The 13,436-nt window shown below is 43.5% G+C and overlaps 1 pseudogene; it reads right to left on the minus strand.

The window, feature by feature from the left end:
- Window positions 1–7,059: 7,059 nt before the first annotated feature.
- Window positions 7,060–9,771, minus strand: LOC103238303 (heterogeneous nuclear ribonucleoprotein A1-like; annotated as a pseudogene).
- Window positions 9,772–13,436: the final 3,665 nt, after the last annotated feature.

The following is a 13,436-nucleotide window of genomic DNA, read 5'->3' on the forward strand; positions in this document are numbered from 1 at the left end:
CAACTGGTCCTGGTGTATTCAGGCAGGTGATTTTTGTTTGTTTGTTTTTGTTTTGTTGTTGAGATGGAGTTTCACTCTTGTCACCCAGGCTGGAGTGCAATGGTGCGATCTTGGCTCACTGCAATCTCTGCCTCCTGGGTTCAAGCGATTCTCCTGCCTCAGCCTCCTGAGTAGTTGGGATTACAGGCACATGCCACCACGCCTGGCTAATTTTTTGTCTTTTTAGTAGAGACAGGGTTTTGCCGGGTTGCTTAGGCTGGTCTTGAACTCCTGACCTCAGGTGATCCGCCTGCCTCCGCCTCCCAAAGTGCTAGGATTACAGGCGTGAGCCACCACACCCAGCCACTAGTTGTTAAATCTAGATGATGAGATGGGTACGCAGGTTTAATTATCTGTTTGGAAATAGTTTCAAATAAAAAGAAATTTTAAAAGTTTAAAGGGGTCTTTGGTTTCCAGTCTGGCATGTAAGAATCTTGGAGGTTGGTACTTCATCCTAACAAGTCAAAAACTGAATTAACTGGCCAGGCACAGTGGCTCATGTCTATAATCCCAGCACTTTAGAAGGCCAAGGCGGGTGGATCACGAGCTCAGGAGATTGAGACCATCCTGGCCAACATGGTGAAACCCCATCTCTACTAAAAATACAAAAAAATTAGCTGGGCGTGGTGGCACACACCTGTAATCCCAGCTACTTGGGAGGCTGATGCAGGAGAACTGCTTGAACCCGGGAGGCAGAGGTTGCAGTGAGCCAAGATCGCGCCACTGCACTACAGTCTGGTGACAGAGCGAGACTCCTCATCAAAAAAAAAAAAAAAGCTGGATGTGGTGGTGCGCACTTGTAATCCCAACTACTCTGGAGTCCCAACTACTCTGGAGCCTGGAAGGATCACTTGAGCCTGGAAGATGGAGATTGCAGTGAGCCAAGATCCCACCACTGCACTCCAGCCTGGGGGATACAGCAAGACTGGCTCAAAACAACAACAACAAAAACTCTGCTCTGCAAAAGAGACTGTTGAGAGAAAAATACAAGCCACAGACTGGGGGGAAAATTGCAAAAGATATATCTGATAAGCAACTGTTACCTAGTATATACAAAGAACTGAAAAAAAATTTTTTTTTTTAATTAGCTGGGTGTGGTAGTGTGTACCTGTAGTCCCAGCTACTTGGGAGAGTGAGGTGGGAGGATCACTTGAGCCTGGGAGTTTGAGGCTATAGTCCACTACAGCCTAGGTGACAGAGCTAGACCCTGTCTCAAAAAAAAATTTAAAAAGGCCGGGCGCTGTGGCTCACGCCTGTAATCCCAGCACTTTGGGAGGCCGAGGCGGGCAGATCAAGAGGTCAGGAGATGAGACCATCCTGGCCAACATGGTGAAATCCCGTCTCTACTAAAAATACAAAAAATTAGCCGGGCGCGGTGGCGGGTGCCTGTGGTCCCAGCTACTCAGGAGGCTGAGGCAGGAGAATGGCGTGAACCTGGGAGGCGGAGCTTGCAGTGAGCGGAGATCGCACCACTGCACTCCAGCCTGGGGGAAAGAACGAGACTGTCTCAAAAAAAAAAAAAAAAAAAAAAAAAAAATTAAAAAGTGAACCAAAGACTTTAACAAACACCTTGCCAAAAAAGACATATGTATGGAAAATAAGGATCTGAAAAAGTGCTCCATACTATATGTCATCAGGAAAAATGCAAATTAAAACAAGATACTGCTACACCTAATGAAAATAGCTACAATTCAGAACACTGACACCACCAAATGCTAGCAGAATGTGGAGCAGCATGACTTCTCATTTATTGCTGGTGGGAATGCAAAATGGTACAGCCACTTTGGAAGACCATTTGACAGTTGTCCACAAAACTAAACATAACACTATATGGGATCTAACAATCATATTCCTTAGTATTTACCCAAAGGAGTTGAAAATATTTTCACACAAAAACCTGTACGTGGATGTTTATAGCAGCTTTATTCAAAATTATCAAAACTGAGAAGCAACATTCAGCAGGTGAATGGATCCATAAACTGTGGTACATCCAGTTAGTGTTATTCAGCACTAACAAGGAATGAGCTATCAAGCCATGAAGACGTGGAAAAAATGTAAATGCATGTTATGAAATGAATGAGGGCAATCTAAAAAGGCTACATGCTGTAAAATTCCAACTTATGACATTCTGGAACATGTCTGTAGGTAAAACTACAGAGACAGCGAAAAGAGCAGGGATTGCCAAAGTGAAGAGCGAGGGATGGATGAATGGGTGGAACATAGAGGATTTCCAGAGCAGTGAAACTATATATGATACTATAATGGTGGATTCATGTTGGACCATTAGACATTGGTCCAAACCCATAGAATGTCCCCAGCACCAAACGTGAAGGCTAATGTAAACTATATTATTTGAATGATAATGATGTGTCAGTGTAGGTTCATCAGGCAGGCAAGGTGGCTCATGCCTGCAATCACGCCTGACCAGCCAGGGCAACATGGGGAAACCCTGTCTCTACAAAAAATACAAAAAAGTTAGCCAGGGCGTGGTGCAGTGGCTCACATCTGTAATCCCAGCACTTTGGGAGGCCAAGGTGAGGGGATCACTTGAGGCCAGGAGTTCGAGACCAGCCTGGCCAATATGGCAAAACCCTGTCTCTGCTAAAAATACAAAAATTGGCCCTGCGCAGTGGCTCACACCTGTAATCCTAGCACTTTAGGAGGCCAAGGCAGGTGGATCACTTGATGTCAGGAGTTCAAGACCAGCCTGGCCAACATGGTGAAACCCTGTCACTACTAAAAATACAAAAATTAGCTGGGCGTGGTGGTGGGCGCTTGTAATTCCAGCTGCTCAGGAGGCTGAGGCAGGAGAATCACCTGAGCCTGGGAGGCAGAGGTTGCAGTGAGCTGAGATCGAGCCACTGCACTCCAGCCTGTGCAACAGGGAGAGACTTGGTCTCAAACAACAACAACAACAACAAAAACCAACAAACAAACAAAAAAATTAACTGGGCATGGTGGCTTGTGCCTATAGTTTTGGCTACTTGGGAGGCTGAGGCAGGAGGATTGCTTGAGCCAGGGAAGTCGAGGCTGCAGTGAACCCTGATCATGCCACTGCACTCCAGCCTGGGTGACGGAGAGACCCTGTCTTAAAAAAAAAAAAAAAAAAAAAATATGGGCGGGCGCGGTGGCTCAAGCCTGTAATCCCAGCACTTTGGGAGGCCGAGACGGGCGGATCACGAGGTCAGGAGATCGAGACCATCCTGGCTAACACGGTGAAACTCCGTCTCTACTAAAAATACAAAAAAATTAGCCGTGAGTAGTGGCGGGCGCCTGTAGTCCCAGCTACTCAGGAGGCTGAGGCAGGAGAATGGCGTGAACCCAGGAGGCGGAGCTTGCAGTGAGCCGAGATCGCGCCACCGCACTCCAGCCTGGGGGATTGAGTAAGACTCCGTCTCAAAAAAAAAAAAAAAAAAAGGAGGTCCATCATTTGTAACAAATGTACCACTCTGCTGCTGGAGGATGTTCAAGAGAAATGTCACATAGGTGAGAAGTCTGATAAGTCCACTGGATTTCACAATTAGGTGGTTACTGGTAACCATTAACAAACCGATTCACTAGAGTGTGAGTGGAAGCCTGATTATATAGGGTTGAAAAGAGGTTAGAAAATAAGCAGAAGGAAGCCAGAAGCCTACTTTAAATTTTCAGCGATAGAGCTGGAGCTGGATTCAACTGTGTAATCAGTTTTGTTTTGTTTTTTTTTTTCAAGTGTTAGCTATTTCAGTGCTCCAGGTGCTCAGAGAAACTTCTCTGTTAACAAACTATGGAAATGATCCCTGAAAGTATAGTCTTTTTGTGCTTTTCTTTCTTTCTTTCTTTCTTTCTTTTTTTTTTTTTTTTTGAGATAGGGTCTCACTCTCACCCAGGCTGCAGTGCAGTGGTGCTATCACGACTCACTGCAGCCTGAACCTCCTCGCTTGGGCTCGGGTGATCCTACCGCCTCAACCTGCGTTTCTTTAGAGTTGGGGTTTAGCCATGTTGGCCAGGCTGGTCTGAAACTCCTGGGCTCAAGTGATCCACCAGCCTCAGCCTCCCAAAGTGCTGGGGTTACAGACATGAGCCACCGCACCTGACTGAAAGCACAGTCTTTGTAATCCATGTTCTTACCCTACTAACCCTGTCTCTCCATCTCTCCTCTTCTCTCCAACTTACCCCTCTGTGTTAGCTGTGTGTTACCCCAGTGTGTTAGCTGTGTGTTGGCTTGTTCCTTAAGTGGGATCTCTCCATGTGACAGGAAAGACTGGCCAGTAGCAGTTACATGTTTACACAGTCCTTGCAGACACTTCCAGATAAGGAAATAATTCTCTTCCCCAGTGTCCATATAGCAAATCTCTTCACAGGACAGATGATCTTCAGCCGTTTCAGGCTTTCATGATGATCATAGCTGCGAGCCCCAGAGATTAAGAGACATGATACTCCTAGCATCTATATATCAAAATTTAGGGATCCTGTACCTGTTATTGGTAAAATCATATTTCCTTGATTTCTGATGAGGCTTTTTTTTTTTTGAGACAGAGTCTCGCTCTGTCACCCAGGCTGGAGTGCAGTGGCAGGATCTCGGCTCACTGCAACCTCCACATCCCAGGTTCACACCATTCTCCTGCCTGAGCCTCCCGAGTAGCTGGGATTACAGGCACCTGCCACTGTGCCTGGCTAACTTTTTGTATTTTTTTAGTACAGACGGGGTTTTACCATGTTAACCAGGATGATCTCGATCTCCTGACGTCGTGATCTGCCCGCCTCAGCCTCCCAAAGTGCTGGGATTACAAGCTTGAGACATCACGCCTGGCCTGTTTTTTTTTTTTTGTTTGTTTGTTTTTTTATTATTTTTTTTACTTTATTTATTTATTTTTGAGATAGTTTTCCTCTGTCACCCAGGCTGGAGTGCACTGGCGCAATCTTGACTCACTACAACCTTCGCCTCCCGGATTCAAACAATTCTGCCTCAGCCTCCCAAGTAGCTAGGACTACAGGCACGTGCCGCCACGCCTGGCTAATTTTTCTTTGTATTTTTTAGTAGAGACGAGTTTTCATTATGTTGACCAGACTGGTCTCGAACTCCTGACTTTGTGATCCACCTGCCTCGGCCTCCCACAGTGCTGGGATTACAGGCATGAGCCACCGCGCCAGGCCTCTGATGAGTTTTTAAATCTTTTTATGTATGTTTGTTAGCCATGTATTATTTCTTACTTATTTTTCCATGAGGTTGTCAGTTTTTGTTTATTGGCAAGCCTCTATATATTCTGAATATTTTGCTATCTGTTAAATATACTAAAAAAAATTATTGCCTGTAATTTTTTTACTTTAACTTGTATATAGGGTTTTGTATTTTCTTCTAATACTATAATAATTTTGGTTTTTAAATTTTAGCTTTTTTTTTTTTTGAGATGGTGTCTTACTCTGTCGCTCAGGCTGGAGTGCAGTGGCGTGATCTCGGCTCACTACAACTTCTGCCTCCTGGGTTCAAGTGGTTCTCCTGCCTCAGTCTCCCGAGCAGCTGGGATTACAGGTGCCTGCCACTGTGCCTGGCTAATTTTTGTACTTTTAGTAGATATGACCATGCTGGTCAGGCTGGTCTCGAACTCCTGACCTCAAGTGATCAGCCCGCCTCCGCCTCCCAGAGTGCTGGGATTATAGGCTTGATTCACCATGCCTAGCCTGAATTTTAGCTTTTAAATATATTCACAGTTTATTTTGGTGCATTATTTTTTTCTGAATAGTCATTTGTTCCAAAACTATTATTGAAAACTCTATTCTTTCCGATTTGAGGTGCCACCTTTATCACAAAGGAAACTCCCAGTTATTCCTGCGTTATTATTTCTTTACTGTTTACCCAATTCTTTATCAATTCTATGTCTATCCTAATAGTTTTCTGCCTTAAATTCTACATCTTTTTGTGTGTGGATTTTGATGTTTAAACAAGCAAGTTTCTCCTATGACTATTCTTGTTTAGCATGCCTGGCCACTCCTGTGAATTATTTTATTCAATGTGGATTTTAGAATCACCTATTGAATTTTGTTAAAAAGTATTCTGTTAGGATTTTTATGAATATTGCATTACACTTTTTTTCAAGAGAATTAAATCATTTATTGATTATACATGATAATGGATGATACACAAGCTTCATTCCCATCTATAATTTTATCTGGTACCATTATTCAATTTAGATATATTGCATAGGATGTGCCAACAATCACTTTTGTAAGCAATAATTCCATGATTTTGCTTAGGTAATCCCTTTTAATGGTGAACTTCAGGTCACAACAGTAACTATCAGTTCAACTACACCAAGGTTTCCGAAGACAATGGCTTCTCCACCCAAGCAGGTTATATATAAATTCCAAATAGAACCTGGCATCACCCTGAAGGAATTCTTTTTTTTTTTTTTTTTTTTTTTTTTTTTTTTTTTTTTTTTTTTTTGAGACGGAGTCTTGCTCTGTCGCCCAGGCTGGAGTGCAGTGGCCGGATCTCGGCTCACTGCAAGCTCTGCCTCCCGGGTTCACGCCATTCTCCTGCCTCAGCCTCCCGAGTAGCTGGGACTACAGGCACCCGCCACCTCGCCCGGCTAGTTTTTTGTATTTTGTAGTAGAGACGGGGTTTCACCGTATAAGCCAGGATAGTCTCGATCTCCTGACCTCGTGATCCGCCCGTCTCGGCCTCCCAAAGTGCTGGGATTACAGGCTTGAGCCACCGCGCCCGGCACCCTGAAGGAATTCTAACTTCGTTGGGAAAATTTACCAAGATGGCTTCAGAGTAGACTACCCTTACACAGCACATTTAAAAAGAGACATTTATTCAGCATCACGATCAGACTATTACATTTAGCAATCAACAGCATGGGTGCAAAAAAAAAAAATCTACATTAAAACCCTTTGTTGGAATGCTTTACACTTTCCACAGAACAGAAACTAAAATAACCTGTTATACAATTAGTCACAAATACAGTCCTCGAGTTTTTTGCCCATACACATGAGTATTTGTCTAAAACATGTCTTCTTTGTAGCAACTAGGCCCTGCCACCACTGTGCTTGGCTGAGTTCACAAATCTCTTGTAACCTGTAGCTTCCCTGTCACTTCTCTGGCTCTCCTCTCCTGCTAAGATTTGTTTCCTAATTGAAATCTTCTGCCACTGCCATAGCTACTGCTGCTCCTGGAACCACCATAGCCACCTTGGTTTCGTGGTTTTGCAAAGTATTGGCCTCCACCGCCATAGGGGCCAGAGCTTCTGCCTCCAAAATTTCCTCCCTTCATGGGTCCAAATTTGAAGACTGATTGTTGTAATTGCCAAAATCATTGTAGCTTCCACCACCTCCAAAATTGCTTCCATCATTACCAAATCCATTATAGCCATCCCCACTGCCACTATATCCACCACCACCACAGCTGCCACCAAAGCCACCACGACCACTGAAGTTTCCTCCACAACTGAAGTTGTCATTCCCACCAAAACCACCTCCACAACCACCACCAAAGTTTCCAGAACCACTTTGACCTCTTTGGCTGGATGAAGCACTAGCCATCTCTTGCTTTGACAGAGCTTTCCTAACTTCACAGTTGTGGCCATTCACAGTATCGTATTTCTGAATGACAATCTTATCCACAAAGTCATGGTCATCAAAGGTTACAAAGGCAAAGCCCCTTTTCTTGCCACTGCCTTGGTCAGTCATGATTTCAATCACTTCGATTTTCCCATACTGTTCAAAATAATTTCTTAGGTGATGTTCTTCAGTGTCTTCTTTAATGCCACCAACAAATATCTTTTTCACAGTTAAGTGGGCACCTGGTCTGAATCTTCTCTTGAGACAGCTCTCTTCGGTTCCACAACTCTTCCATCCACCTTGTGTGGCCTTGCATTCATAGCTGCATCCACCTCCTCCACAGTGGCATATGTGACAAACCCAAAGTCCCTGAAACGCTTGGTGTTTGGATCTCTCATTACCACACAGTCTGTGAGTGTTCCCCATTGCTCAAAATGGCTCCTCAGGCTCTCATCGGTTGTTTCAAAGCTCAACCTCCAATGAAGAGCTTCCTCAGCTGTTCGGGCTCTTTAGGAGACTCTGACTTAGACATGATGGCAGGGAGAAGAGAGACTTTAACGATGCTTCTTCGGCGGCGTCCATGGGCAGAAAGTCACTTTTTTTTTTTTTTTTTTGAGATGGAGTCTCACTCTCTTGCCCAGGCTGGAGTACAGTGGCATGATCTCAGCTGGCTGCAACCTCCGCATCTCAGGTTCCAGTTATTCTCCTGCCTCAGCCTCTAGAGTAGCTGAGATCACAGGTGTGCACCACTATACCTGGCTAATTTTTGTATTTTTAGTAGAGATAGGGTTTTGCCATGTTGGCCCGGCTGATCTTGAACTCCTGACCTCAGGTGATCCACCTACCTCAGCCTCCCAAAGTGCTGGGATTACAGGCGTGAGCCACTGTGCCCAACCTGCATTGCACTTACAGGAAGTTTTTTTATTTTTCCTTTTGAGACAAAGTTTCATGCTCGTTGCCCAGGCTGGAGTGCAATGGCATTATCTTGGCTCACCGCAACCTCTGCCTCTTGGGTTCAAGTGATTCTTCTGTCTCAGCCTCCTGAGTGCTCCTGAGTAGCTGGAATTACAGGCATGTGCCACAACGCCCGGCTAATTTTGTATTTTTAGTAGAGACAGAGTTTCTCCATGTTGGTCAGGCTGGTCTGGAACTCCCAACGTCAGGTGATCCACCAGCCTCGGCTTCCCACTGTGCCTGGCCATGGAAATTTTAGGACAACTGACTTGATAAAATATTGAGCCTTGCCACTAAAAAACATGCACGTTTATATTACTATTTATCATTCAGACTTAATTTTTGTGTACATTAATCAGCCTTCCCTTCTGATTTCTTGGTTTTTAGACTTGTAGCTTTTTAGTATGTCTTGATATCAGGTCAGGCAAAGTCCCCTTTTCTATCTCTTATTTTTTGACTTTCTTTGAACTTTTCATCTTCTGTTTGAACTTCAGAATCAGCTTGTCAAGTTACGATTTTTAAAAATTACAATGAGCCAGGCGTGGTGGCTCATACCTGTAATCCCAGCACTTTGGGAGGCCGAGGCTGGTGGATCACCTGAGGTCAGGAGTTCAAGATCAGTCTGGCCAACATAGTAAAACCCCATCTCTACTAAAAATTAGCTGGGAATGGTGGTGCAAGTCTGTAGTCCCAGCTACTTGGGAGGCTGAGGTGGGAGAATTACTTGAACCTGGGACGCAGAGGTTGCAGTGAGCTGAGATTGCATCACTGCACTCCAGCCTGGGTGACAGAGCGAGGCTGTGTCTCAAAAAAAAAAAAAAAAAAAAAATTAGCTGGGTGCAGTGGTGATGCCTGTAGTCCCAGCTACTACAGAGGCTGAGGCAGGAGAATTGCTTGAACCTAACCTGGGAGCCAGAGGTTGCAGTGAGCCGAGATCACGCCACTGCACTCCAGCCTGATTGAGGCCTTGTATCAAAAAAAAAAAAAAAAAAAGAGATTTGATAAATATTGCATTGATTTTTACTGATTAAGTTTTAAAGTACTGATACCTTCATAATGTTGAGTCTTCTAGAAATGGGTATTCATTTAGGTATTCTTTTTCTGTTTGTTTTTCAGCTAGGTCTTCTTTTAGATTAGTTGGTGTTACAGGTTATTTTTTTTTTTCATATAGGTCTATACATTTCTTGCTAGGGATAGTTCTATTTATGTTATATTTTGTTATAACTATGAATGCATTTTGCCTTTCAATGGCAATTACTGTAAGACAAGAAAGTTACTTATTTTTGGGCCCGGGTGCGGTGGCTCACGCCTGTAATCCCAGCACTTTGGGAGGCCGAGGCAGGCAGATCATGAGGTCAGGAGATCGAGACCATCCTGGCTAACACGGTGAAACCCCGTCTCTACTAAAAATACAAAAAAATTAGCCGGGCGAGGTGGTGGGCACCTGTAGTCCCAGCTACTTGGGAGGCTGAGGCAGGAGAATGGTGTGAACCTGGGGGGCGGAGCTTGCAGTGAGCCGAAATCGTGCCACTGCACTCCAGCCTGGGCGACAAAGCGAGACTCTATCTCAAAAAAAAAAAGACAAGAAAGTTACTTATTTTTATATATTGACCTAATTTTAAGCTACCTTATACAACTCTCATTAATATTCTGTAGAACTAGAATTTAAACTCTATATGAATGTGGACCTTATTCAAACACTGTATCCCTAGCACCTAGGCAATGCCTAACATGTTACTTTAACTTAAGATATATTTTATTTATTAATTTTTTTTGAGACAGACTCTCGCTCTGTCACCCAGACTGGAGTGTAGTGGTGCGATCTTGGCTCACTGCAACCTCCGCATCCCAGGTTCAAGCAATTCTCTGTCCCAGCCTCCCAAGTAGCTGGGATTACAGGCGCCCGCCACCATGCCCAGCTAATTTTTGTATTTTTAGTAGAGACAGGGTTTTTACCATGTTGGGCAGGCTGGTCTTGAACTCCTGACCTTGTGATCTGCCCACCTTGGCCTCCCAAAGTGCTGGGATTACAGGTGTGAGCCACCGAGCCTGGCCATTTATTTATATATATATATATATATATATATATATATTTTTTTTTTTTTTTTTTTTTTGAGACGGAATCTCGCCTGTCGCCCGGGCTGGAGTGCGGTGGCCAGATCTCAGCTCACTGCAAGCTCCGCCTCCCGGGTTTACGCCATTCTCCTGCCTCAGCCTCCCGAGTAGCTGGGACTACAGGCGCCAGCCACCTCGCCCGGCTAGCTTTTTATATTTTTTTAGTAGAGACGGGGCTTCACCGTGTTAGCCAGGATGGTCTCGAACTCCTGACCTCGTGATCCGCCCGTCTCCGCCTCCCAAAGTGCTGGGATTACAGGCTTGAGCCACCGCGCCCGGCATTAATACATATTTTAATGAATGAATGATGGCATTTTAGTTGATTCTGTTGCATTTTCTGGGTAGACAATTTTTCCAATTTTTCAACTATTGTAATCACGAGACTTGGTAGATTGCTCTGAAATTCATGTTCTGAAGTATCCTTTCTTCTATGTATACATCAATATTAGATAAAACAGGAAAAGGTAAAGTTACACAGCTATGACATGCAGAAACAATAACTATTTCTTTGTACTTAAAACAGTGTTTAGAGGCTGGGTAGGGTGGTTCGTGTTTGTAATCTCAGCACTTTGAGAGGCCAAGATGGGAGGATTGCTTAAGCCCAAGAGTTTGAGAACAGCCTGGGCAACACAGGGAGACCCCTGTCTCCACAAAAAGTAAAAAAATTAGCCAGGCTTGAGTCTGGGAGTTTGAGGCTGCAGTGAGCTATGATTGTGCCACTGCACTGAAGACTGGCTGACAGTAAGACTCTGTCTCTAAAGGAAAAAAAAAAATGCTTATTTGGAGAAATAATCCCTGAAACCTTTTCAAATTTGATAAAGAATATTAATGTACACATTCAAGGTCAATTAACTCCAAGAAGAATAAACTCAAAGAGATCCACACCTAGGAACATTATGGTCAAACTGCCAAAAGACAAAAACAAAGACAGAATATTGAACGCAGCAAAAACAAACAAACAAACAAACAAAAAACAACAAAAAAACACAACTCATCATGTATAAGGGATCCTCAACAAAATTAATAACTGACTTCTCATCAGAAACCATGGCACTCAGCTGGGCCTATAATCCCAGCACTTTGGGAGGCTGAGGCAGGTGGATGACCTGAGGTCAGGAGTTCGAGACCAGCCTGATCAACATGGAGAAACCCCATCTCTACTAAAAATACAATATTAACTGGGCATGGTGGGGCACACCTGTAATTCCAGCTACTTGGGAGTCTGAGGCAGGAGAATTGCTTGAACCTGGGAGGCGGAGGTTGCAGTGAGCTGAGATCTTGCCATTGCACTCTAGCCTGGACAACAGGAGTGAAACTCTGCCTCAAAAATAATAATAATAATAAAAATAAACCATGAAGCCCAGAAGGCAGTGGAAAGACATTCAAAGTGCTAAAAAATATTGTCAACCAACAATTCCATATCCACAAAACTATACCTCAAAACTGAAGGAAAGGCCAGGTGTGATGGCTCATGCCTGTAATCTCAGCACTTTGAGAGGCTGAAGAGAGGATCACTTGAGCCCAAGAGTTTGAGACCAGCTTGGGCAACATAGCGAGACCTCATCTCTACAAAAAAGTAAAAAATTAGCCGAGCGTAGAGGCGTGCACTTATAATCCCAGATACTTGGGAGGCTGAGGTGGGAACATTACTTGAGCCCAGGAGATTGAAGTTGCAGCAAGCCAACATGGCACCACTGCACCCCAGCCTGAGTGACGGAGCCAGACTCTGTCTCAAAAAAAAAAAAGAAAAGAAAAATGATAGAGAATGCAGACATTCCCAGATAAACAATAATTGAATTTGTCAGTTGCCCTGCAATGTGAGCCATTCAAAATGAAAGATTATTAGACAATAACCTGAGTTCATGTGAAGAAATAAACAGCATTGGTAAATGCTGGCGTGGTGGCTCACGCCTGTAATCCCAAAAATTTGGGAGGCTGAGGCCAGTGGATCACTTGAGGTCAGGAGTTCGAGACCAGCCTGGCCAACATGACGAAACCAAATCTCTACTAAAAATACTAAAAATATAAAAATTAGCCGAGCATGGTGGCAGGTGCCTGTAATCACAGCTACTGCTGAGGCAGGAAAATTGCTTGAACCTGGGAGGCAGAGGTTGTAGTAAGCTGAGATCAAGTCACTGCACTCTAGCCCAGGTGACAGAGCGAGACTCTGTCTAAAAAAAAAAAAAAAAGTAACACAGTACAAACATAGTATATTTTTGTTTGTTAATTTTTAAAATTTTTTCTCCAAAAGCATGAGGCACCACACCTGGCCTAGGAGAAAAATTTAATGTTAAACTTTTAGAATAGCCACAGAAAGAATAGCAGTATAATCTGTACCTTCTAAACCAGAAGAATAAAGAAGTACTATCTAACACTTTACTAATTCAACAATAGGAAAAAAAGCAAAGACAGAGATTGATACACAGAAAACATTTAACAAGAACGAAGAAATAAGTCCTAATATATCAATAATTATGTTAAATGATCATAAATGGATTTAATTAATTTGTTACACACAGAGTCACAGACAAAAGTTGAAAATAAAAGAATAAAAAAAGTCAGCAAGTAGTAATTAAAAAGGCTGGTACAACAATAATATCTAGACAAAAAGATTAAGGTAAAGAATAAACCATTAGAAATAAAGACAATTTATAAGGAATAATCTAGCAAAAAGGTAGAATAATTTGGTGGAAGAATGCAGTAAAGGTTGGATGAGGCTTATGCCTGTAATCCCAGCACTTTGGGAGGCTGAGGTAGGAGGAGCTCTCAAGTTTGTTCTAAGCTTCTTT

This window comes from Chlorocebus sabaeus, chromosome 11 (assembly GCF_047675955.1).
Source record: "Chlorocebus sabaeus isolate Y175 chromosome 11, mChlSab1.0.hap1, whole genome shotgun sequence".
Taxonomy (NCBI): Eukaryota; Metazoa; Chordata; class Mammalia; order Primates; family Cercopithecidae; genus Chlorocebus; species Chlorocebus sabaeus.